This window comes from Homalodisca vitripennis, unplaced genomic scaffold (assembly GCF_021130785.1).
Source record: "Homalodisca vitripennis isolate AUS2020 unplaced genomic scaffold, UT_GWSS_2.1 ScUCBcl_8;HRSCAF=347, whole genome shotgun sequence".
In the NCBI taxonomy this organism is placed as follows: Eukaryota; Metazoa; Arthropoda; class Insecta; order Hemiptera; family Cicadellidae; genus Homalodisca; species Homalodisca vitripennis.
Genome location: NW_025776130.1, coordinates 213,907 through 223,629, shown reverse-complemented (window position 1 = coordinate 223,629; position 9,723 = coordinate 213,907).

The following is a 9,723-nucleotide window of genomic DNA, read 5'->3' as shown; positions in this document are numbered from 1 at the left end:
CATTATTATTTGCAGGGATAAAATATTATTTAACTAACAAGCTGTAAATGTATGCAGACTTGGCTGTTCACTATGCTGATATGGAAGTCCGAGTAAGTAAGGCGCCACGAATACTCTCACCCAAGACCTAGAATAAACAAAGGGTGGCCCTAGGATTAATATTTACAATCTAAATGAACGCTTGGTATTTGCCTTATAAACAGTAATAGACCTGTTTGTAGAGTAGTACTACTATAATAATAACAGTGCGATACTGATGAAAGTGGTATCTATGACATAGTACATTGTATTGATATCTAAAAATTAACATGTTTGAAGTAAGGATGTCTAGGGCAGTGGAGTTCGTCGACCCAATGTAAACAATCCAGTTTCATTATAATATTGGTAAACTAGAAGAAACTTAATTAACATTGTATGTAAAAAAACGTTTTTTTTAAAAAATTTTTACTCATTAAAGAGTCTTGATAGTTTTGGAATTTTGACTGAAAATTGTTTTTGAGCACAGCGAGTGATCGACGCAAACAATGATTAAATTAATAATATATGATTTTTGCCCCTATCACGCACAACTGTATTCGTTAAATCATTGCTGTATTTCTTATAGTTTCCAAGATCCTTTCATTGTTCAAAAAGTTTTGAACGCTCGGTGTCGTACATTACATAAATACGTACCGTTATATTGTATCATGTTTAATGATCAGCCATGGTTCAGTTTCAAAATTCTAGTTCACGCTAATCAAGCGTGTACATTTTGCAACACGCAAATGTATTCCCATACATTTTCACTGAAATCAGTCATTATGACATTGTAAAACAATCTGGCGATTGTGTGTCAAGCATTTATTGACTCTAGAAAGTGCATGCTAAGTAATACAGCGTTACGGGTCTTGATTATCTTGAATGGTGTGTTCTGGTATTGATACTATAACTGAAATATTTACCTAGATACATGGGTTTGGACATTACTGACCTGGGTTTCCCATTCTGTTAGTGGTTCTTATCTCTATTCTTGTACTCTCGTACTGTACAGCTTTATCACATATGAGGATTCATTTATAAAACAAATGTAATGATATCACCCCCATAATTAAAAAACTAAGATTTTATGTTTTATTATAGAATACATTCAGTGCTATCCCAATACTTGGGCTCAGTAAGGAACGTTGCGATTTATTATAGACTACTTTTGATGCGACACACAATTTTAAAATATTGCTAAAAATAAAATAACGTAAAGTCAATACGACAATATTTAATACAGGTTGTCGTGTTTTTAGGGTAGATTTGAGTAAACTCTGCTTATTGAAAATCAGACAAATTTCGGAAATCCGGGGTTTTTTTTTAAAGTGCTCATTTATTCCCAACACGATTTGTTCTTTAATATAGGACGAAAAATGTGTGGTTTTTTCCGCTGTCCATTATTTTTTATACAAATATCAATATCTCTTGAATGCGTAAAGATACATTTTCCAAACGACGCACATAGATACGTAGTAATAAATATGAGGAAAAATTATTGTGTCCTATGCTTTAAAATCAACAAAATGGTGAATATGGAAATTCTTTAAATTAAAATTAAAAAGAACAGTATAGTTAAAAAAAATTAAACAAGATAACAAATCATTATTAATTTTAATAAAAATTTTTCAACGAAATCCGTTCGCCAAAGATTAATCTCAGGTATTTGAACACAAATCACGATGTAAAATATTCTTAAAATTATAAAACAATAAAAAAAACATTATACCTAATTATTTGTTTATAGCTCTTAAAGCTTAAATATGACAGCTATTTAAAGTTATAACAGTACACAACTGATCACTCGTAAGTTAAGATGTTTACAAACACAATTAATAATTAATTTTATCTAAGTCGATTAAAAAAAATTAATTTTACAATTATAGGAACATATACAAGTATATTCACATTAAACTCCAAAGCTGCAAGATTAATTTTAGACTTCTTAAGACTATGGCTAAATTTCATAATTGACGGATATAACAACAGACAATCATTCGGCAAAGAAATAGTTACATCCTCCGCAAAACAAAATATATAGTTTGTTAGCGACGCTCAAAATATTCCCATTCCTAGCCATTCAAATTTTAAATAATGAAACTTAATTTAAATTGTAAACTTTAATTTCAAATTAAATTTTATAAATTAAAAGATATTTGAAATTTGTCATGAAATTTCAAAAATATATATTACATACTTCCCAAGATATCTTGCCTCATTTTCATTTAAGTTAGTAAAATTGAGTTTCATATCAGTCTTTAAACAATAAAAGCCTACACCCACGTCTCCATAGACTGATGGTGGATGTGTGGTAGTTGTATTTGTGCACATGTGGTTCTGATGTAAGTTATAGTACCATATATGGACCTAAACTGGCAACAAATGTATGCTATGTACACAAAGTTACAAAATGGGTGGCAAAGTGGCTCCATGAAAATGTAACTAAACGTGAAAGCTTCTCACGAATAGTGTTACGATCACTATTCGTCAGCAGCCGCTCAAATGTGAAGTGTTTAAGAAGTAAAACAACACAAAAGTAATAAAATTATGATATGAAATCTAAAATATTTTGATATAAACCACAAAATAATAAATACCTACCCATTTTATAATAAAATGTACAATTATTGTATTGCGTCAGTTATGTAAGTCTTAGAATAAAACCTTTATTCACGATTAATTACATTCTCATCATATTACTAGTGAATTTTCAACACATGTTTTAACTTTGTGTCCATAGCACAAACTTTGTTGCGTGATTTTAGTCCATGATATGGTATCTACTATCTTTACCGCAGAATAAATGTGGAAAAATCGCAAATACTTGTAAACTAGATTAATATAACCTAAAATAGAAGTTTAGAGCCATGTATTTTCCATTATTTGAATATTTTCACATTAGATCTTAAAAAACTATACATTGAAGTAGTAATTGAGTGAATAGATTTAGACACTACTGTTAAATCATTTATAACGTTATAATAAAAACCCAATACAGGAAAATAAATGAAATAGCAACATGATATAAACCTTATTATCATTTTCTTAATGCTTTTACTAATTTATCAGTTTACAAAATTAGCTATAAGAGCAATAAAGGCACTATTGCAGGCTTTAGTTGGTTTTCACCGAAGCCAAAAAATGATCACGGAGGTCTCAAAAACACAATTATCGTAATTAAATTTACCTTTGGGTGTTTAAAAAAAAACACGATTGTTAAATTTAAAGGCATCGATAATGCTGAGACAGTTAATTGAATTGTACGAAACCTAAGCAATTCTGACGTCAATGACAAATTAACACGTATTGTTACTTGGACAATACGTGTAATATCCTGACCATGAGTCTTTACTGAGAGGATTAAAACACAATGATGCTATTTGGATAGAACATTGTTTAATATTTCACTGTTGTAATCTTCTTTATGCACCTAACCTAAATGGTATTAATGTGGTGAACAGAAATTAGTCAATATTATTTTGCAATCTCTGACCCCACTTTATTGTGCTTTTTATTCTTTCTATAATTTCCATTGCTTGCAATTAGGCACTTAATCTCTTAAAATATACAAAGACGACATTAGAAAACTATGTATTATAACTAAAAGTAGTCGAATATCAATAATATTGAGCTAAAGTATTTGAATAGAATACGTATTCCAATACCATGGGCTTTATAGAATTATTGAATTTTTCCCACCAGCTAATATTCAGGGAAAACGCTTGCAATATTGCTAACAGCTTTTTAGTGACCTATATACATGTATGAGCTATGTATGACAAAAGCTCCATCTAAAAAAGGAACATCAGGAAAAGCATATGAAATATAGTTATAACAACTTTTCTTAATACTCTAAAATTAATTTGAAAAATTTCTAAATTCTTGTGGTTTTAATAAAAGTTTATAGTTATTTTCTTGTGCCAATGTAAGGTTTTTTATAGAAAATTGGCTGAATTACTTATAAAGCGTGTTAAATGAAATCAAATATTCTGTGTAAACCTATTTTTAACACAATTCACAATTTATATTTAATTTATTTAACAAAAGCGCTCAATGCGTTTACATTTATAGACTTGAAAGCATATAGTACTAACATCACTTCACCTAACAAACTTTTCTGTAACCACTGTTAGCATAGACAAATGCATTATCTTAATAATAATATTATTTTATTCTATCAAATATTAAGTACGCAGTGCGTGGTTAGTACTGTAATTAATATAAAATAGAAAATTGCTTATTCTTAGGTTTGTTATAAAATCCATCTTAGCTTGCTTTTTTCTAAAGTAGGCTTCTCTGTCCTGTGTTTGTATACATATTTTCTTGATCGAGAAGCCTGACAAAATGTAATGTAGAAAAAAAATGCGAAGTCGAGAGTAAATTGCAATGGCTATAAATATACCGCTTTTTGAAATATTTTCTTGATCATGGCATCTATGCAATCTCAAACATTTCGATGGAAATATAATTCCTTGAACGAAATTGTTCATACACGTGGTAAGCCTACGAAATTGTGTGCGTATCCACCAGTAATCATTTATAAATGTCAGAAATAAAGAATTATAAATATATATTTATTATCAATATTGCTAATAAATAATGTACTTTCATTTTTTACAATACATAACTGTTATATAAAATAAATCGTGTGATACCAGTTATGGCCACATTGAATCATGGGCCCAGTCAGGTAATAAATATAAAATTAAACATATTTATAATAAGTGGCAATTAAATTGTAATATTATGGAAGTTTTATATAATAATATAATACATTAAATGATGTTAGATATTTTAAATCCTATATTATTCCTTATTAATACAAATGTTTCCCTTTTGATGAGCGTTACATTTGAAAATATAAAACAGTAACAGTTTTTTAATCAGTTTGATACTTGCTTGTACAAGTAATATTTTTCATATTATATATGATTTAAAGTTTACTGTATGATTTAATTTTAAGCTTTATTTGTTTACATACCATTAATGAAGTATTTCTCAACTTATTTTTATTTTGTATTTACTATCCTACAGTTGGATTATATGATAGTTTGAAACATGATGGTAACACAAACAATTAAATGGAGGTTAAAGTTTGAATTATATTAAAGGCTAATTCTGGGTTTAAAGCCTATTTATTGATGACGGTGGATTAAAAACATAAACATTTTTTTTTTCGTCAGGTCAGGAAACAGTGAGTAGAGTTGAGTCCTAGAAAACTTAATATAGCTGTGAGTGTATACATTTGGTTGGTTGAATTTTTGCTTGATTATTTAAATATTTAGGATGCCTGTCTACTCATTTATTAATATATTGGTAGCCAAAGTGGCTTAACCTAAATCAAAGGTTGACTTAGCGGTTGGGCTGTTAATTCCATGAATGAAGCCTCAGTAGTTTGCCTTTAAAGATTCTACTCTCGGTGTGTCATGTTGGCTTGAGCCATTCCATGTAATGATTTTCAGACAAGCAATTTGAGTAACCTTATATTTGTCTAATAGTCCTTTTTTGTGTTTTCTGTAGTTCTTTAGTTGTGACATTTAATAGTATTTTTGTCTCAAACGATGTATTTACTACTAAAATTTATGTTATATTGTTTAAGAATTATGTTAAAAACACAATTTTTACATAAATTCTTAGCTTATCCCATAATGCCAAACACACATTATTATTTATGGAATCATACAAAGATTAAAAATAAGAGCGAAGATGTTTTTCAGCCTTTATTTCCTCCCGACCCCCAACATCTTTTGTCTGCCCGGATTCCGCGTCGCTTATTTAAGCTTTTATGACGTGGAATGTGGTGATAAAAAATTCCTGCTTTAATTGCATGCTTTATATTCAATATGAACATTTAAAATGTATACATGTTTTCAGATATGTAACCTTGTCGAAATTTGCAGAATATTACCAGCATGTGTTAAGTTTAAATGGTCTATATTAAGTTAGTAAATGTACTAGTGACCGCATCATATTATTAACTTAATTACCTGAGAGCATAATTTATTACCTGCAATAGTCTTTAGGTCACAAGTAAATTAGTTACTTTCGGAGCAGTTTGATTATTGTCGAATTTCAGGTGTAATTTCATAAGTATAAAATAACTTCAAGTTTTTAATTAGATTTTTTAACAAAACTTGCAATTTTTAATACATATTATTGCAATTTCATGTGAGAGAGCATGTAAGGAAGAAAAAGGATATTATGTTTGTTTTAATTATGTCTTCGTAGGGTTACAATACAGGACGTGGCTACTACCACAATCGAAACAGGGTACCACATTATCGATTAGGAATATCTAAACCAACAAAATACAAAAATATTCTAACAGTTAATTTGATAAATAACAATATTGTTTGAAATTCATTTTTATAACATTTGAGTAACAGCCACATTACTCAATGGCGATATTACACTTGTTATAAGTTTATCCTGAAAAATATTTAAAATTTAATAAATGTTACACTGATTTGCTTGCTAAATTAAAAAACATACATAAATACCTACATAGATTTTATTCATGTTTATACTATTTGTTTTTATATATAAAACAGCTTAAATATACTATATTTTGAAATGCCTATAACGTTATGTGGTTCGGTCGTTATTTTGGTTTCAGTATTAGTTAAGATATACATGAGTATCAATGATTCAACGGTGACCTCTTATTATCCTGCATCCTATTAATTAGGCCTTATTATTAAAAATATTGATATCGGTTGTTGTTACCCGCACGAAAACAGTCTAGTGACACTAGAGGTGATGACGTCACCCCGCTGCTGAGCACTAGCTGTTTCCAATGTGACGTCACGTCTCTCTGCTTGATTTACATTTTTGCAAAACGCATGAATGAAGTAAAATTCACGCTTTTGTTTACAGTATCAGCTGATTAAGTTTCGCTTTAGCCACAGATGTTGAAACTGATCAGTAACATTTATGTAAAGCTGGCGCAGTTGTAGCGTGGGATGTAGAGAGGAACTTCAGACACTCACACAATCGGACAACTTTCGTGTGGGCTTCTCTTGTATTTTAGGCTATGCAATATTACTTAGGATTCACAGCTTTAAAGTTATACTGAGTTCCCAGAAACAGTTGGATTAGTTAGGACACGTTTGTCCATGTGCGTGCTGTCATGTGACAGCAATGTGATTTTGTATTGACCCACCACGAGGTATTGAATCACTAAGTTCCTGTTACATGGAGCTATTGATGTACTTCAGTGTAGTGATTGCTTATTGCAGTATTCGGTTTAATTTGAACAATCAAACGCTTTAGAATTGAAGATGTTATTATTTACCATATTTCTTACCTAAAAATAATATCTTTGATACCAAGCGATTTTCAACGTATAAAATCTGGTTTGCAAGAAAACTAGGCCAATATACTAATTATATTATCCACCCTTATATTTTTATAATTACTTACAAACTTACAGAAACTTAAAAAAAATTTACATATTTTATTGAACTGTCCGAAAGCTAGTCTTTTTATAACAAAGGCATACTCTAATAATTATTGCCAACTTAAGGTAGCCACTGACTTAAAAAAAAAACACAAAGAAAACTTAAAATAAAGCTTTAAAATAGCTGATACAAAATGACCGAGTCATTATGGATAACAGCTGCGGGAGATAAACACAATGCCTAAGTCTCAGTACTAACAAAAAAACACTCTGATTAAAAGCTGTTCGATTTGGATATCAACTTCAATAGTGTCGTGAAGAGTAGTTTGTGTTTTACAATTTTTAGTTATCCTGTTCCTACTGTTTAGAAAAAAGAGAAAAGTGTATAAAAAAAATTGTGACTCATGTTTTACGTTTAGTGATTATATATTATATACAATGTTATGTTTTATTATAGTTTTCTCTTTATGTCACTGGTGTTCTTATAAGCAAACGAGAGATATTTTAGGAATAAAAGTGAGGTTCTGATACTATAACTAAATTTTACTGCCTTAATTTACAATTGATATTAGGGATATAACCTAGTTTAAGAACTTTTATGTTCATTTACATACAATATATATCTCACTATTATTAAAAAGAATACTAAAGAAAAATACCACTTTATGAATTTGAACATAATCTATGTTTAAAATATGAGTTATTATGTACTTATAAGCATGTTAAAACTATTACATATTTTTAACGCAGGTATATTATAAAGATATAGGAATAAAAACAATGATAATTGAAACATTTTGATATTCTAGAACATCTTGTCAGTACTACTATGTTCACTTCAATTATGTAACATAAGACCAAAACACAGCTAACATTAATGACTACACAACACGCGCGCGCGCGCACATATATCTATATATTATTTTAAAGTTTTAATTTCACTTCATTCTTCTTCCTTCATACACTATGAAACATTTTATTATACTTTTCAATACTCTAAATATTTTGGAGTTAATTTAAACATTCTTAAAGTTCATATGAATTAATTGAAATATTTTTAAAACATTTTCCGTAGATTTTTGACCCTTGCTCAGTGTTCAAAATTAACAAGAATGTAATATCATAGATTTTTTAAGCATTTATACATACATTTTCTAGTCTATCATGAATCAATATTGTTGATCAGTAAGTATTGGTGACCAGACTGAACGTGAATTATTGCTGAAACTAGAATGATTTTTGAATGATCAATATGTTTGCAATTAAAGGAACAATACAGCGAATAACGTGGGAGCTGTGGTCTGATACTGCTGTAAGGTCGTAAATTCAGCAATGAAATGCATATTTAAATGGACAGTTAGGGACCATAAAAAGTTAGCACAACCGAGATACCAGAATCCTAAAATCCTAAAACTTGAGCCCAGTTCTCCCCGGCTCATTTTGCGAATTTATATATGTTTTGTATTGATATAGTATTGTAAGAGTTGTTCATTGCGGCTGTAGACGGCACTGACTGTGCTGTTTGAGAGCGCTCTGAGCGATATCCTCTTCAGAGTGGCAAGGAACTTCTAAATTCTTGCATGTTAGAGGAAGTTTTTGTGAAAAAAGTTTTTACCTTTTCGAGTTTTAATGTTATTTCTTTTTTTATTTTTCCCTCTAACAAGCTGGCTTAAGTTGCTGTTTCGCACTGACGAGGTCCAGGAGAGGAGCAGTTGCCTCCTGCTGCTCTCTCATCATGGGTGGTCGCAGACAGTTTCCAGGGTTTTCCTCCTCTGCTGGAAAGCTAGCCTCCATGATGAGCTGAACACGCCTAGTCAACATCTGTGATACCCTGCTATTTGTTATTTATTGATTTGTTAATTTATTTATTTTCTTATTGTTGCCAGTTATTATAGTTTATATTTTGTTATTTAGTTTTTAAGTTTAGTTAAAGTGCTATTTAGTTTTATATTTATTGGTTCCATTAGGAGCTCGCCCTAACTCGGTACACTCAATATCAATCCGAAATTATAACTTTGAAATTTAAATAAAAACCATGAGTGATTAAAAAAAACTTGTAGATATAGTATTTAACGTGATATATATATATATATATATATATATATATATATAAAATTAAATTTGTACAGTCCTAGTTATTGTATAACATAATTTATATTATGTTGTGATTACTGAGATGACATGTTTATGTAAGTTAAAAATTCCAATTTAATAAGTAGAGTAGGTTGAAAATAATACGATTCTTTAATCATAATTGAAATGTGTTGTGTATACAGCAGTGTAAAAATTGCTATTTGCATGTGATT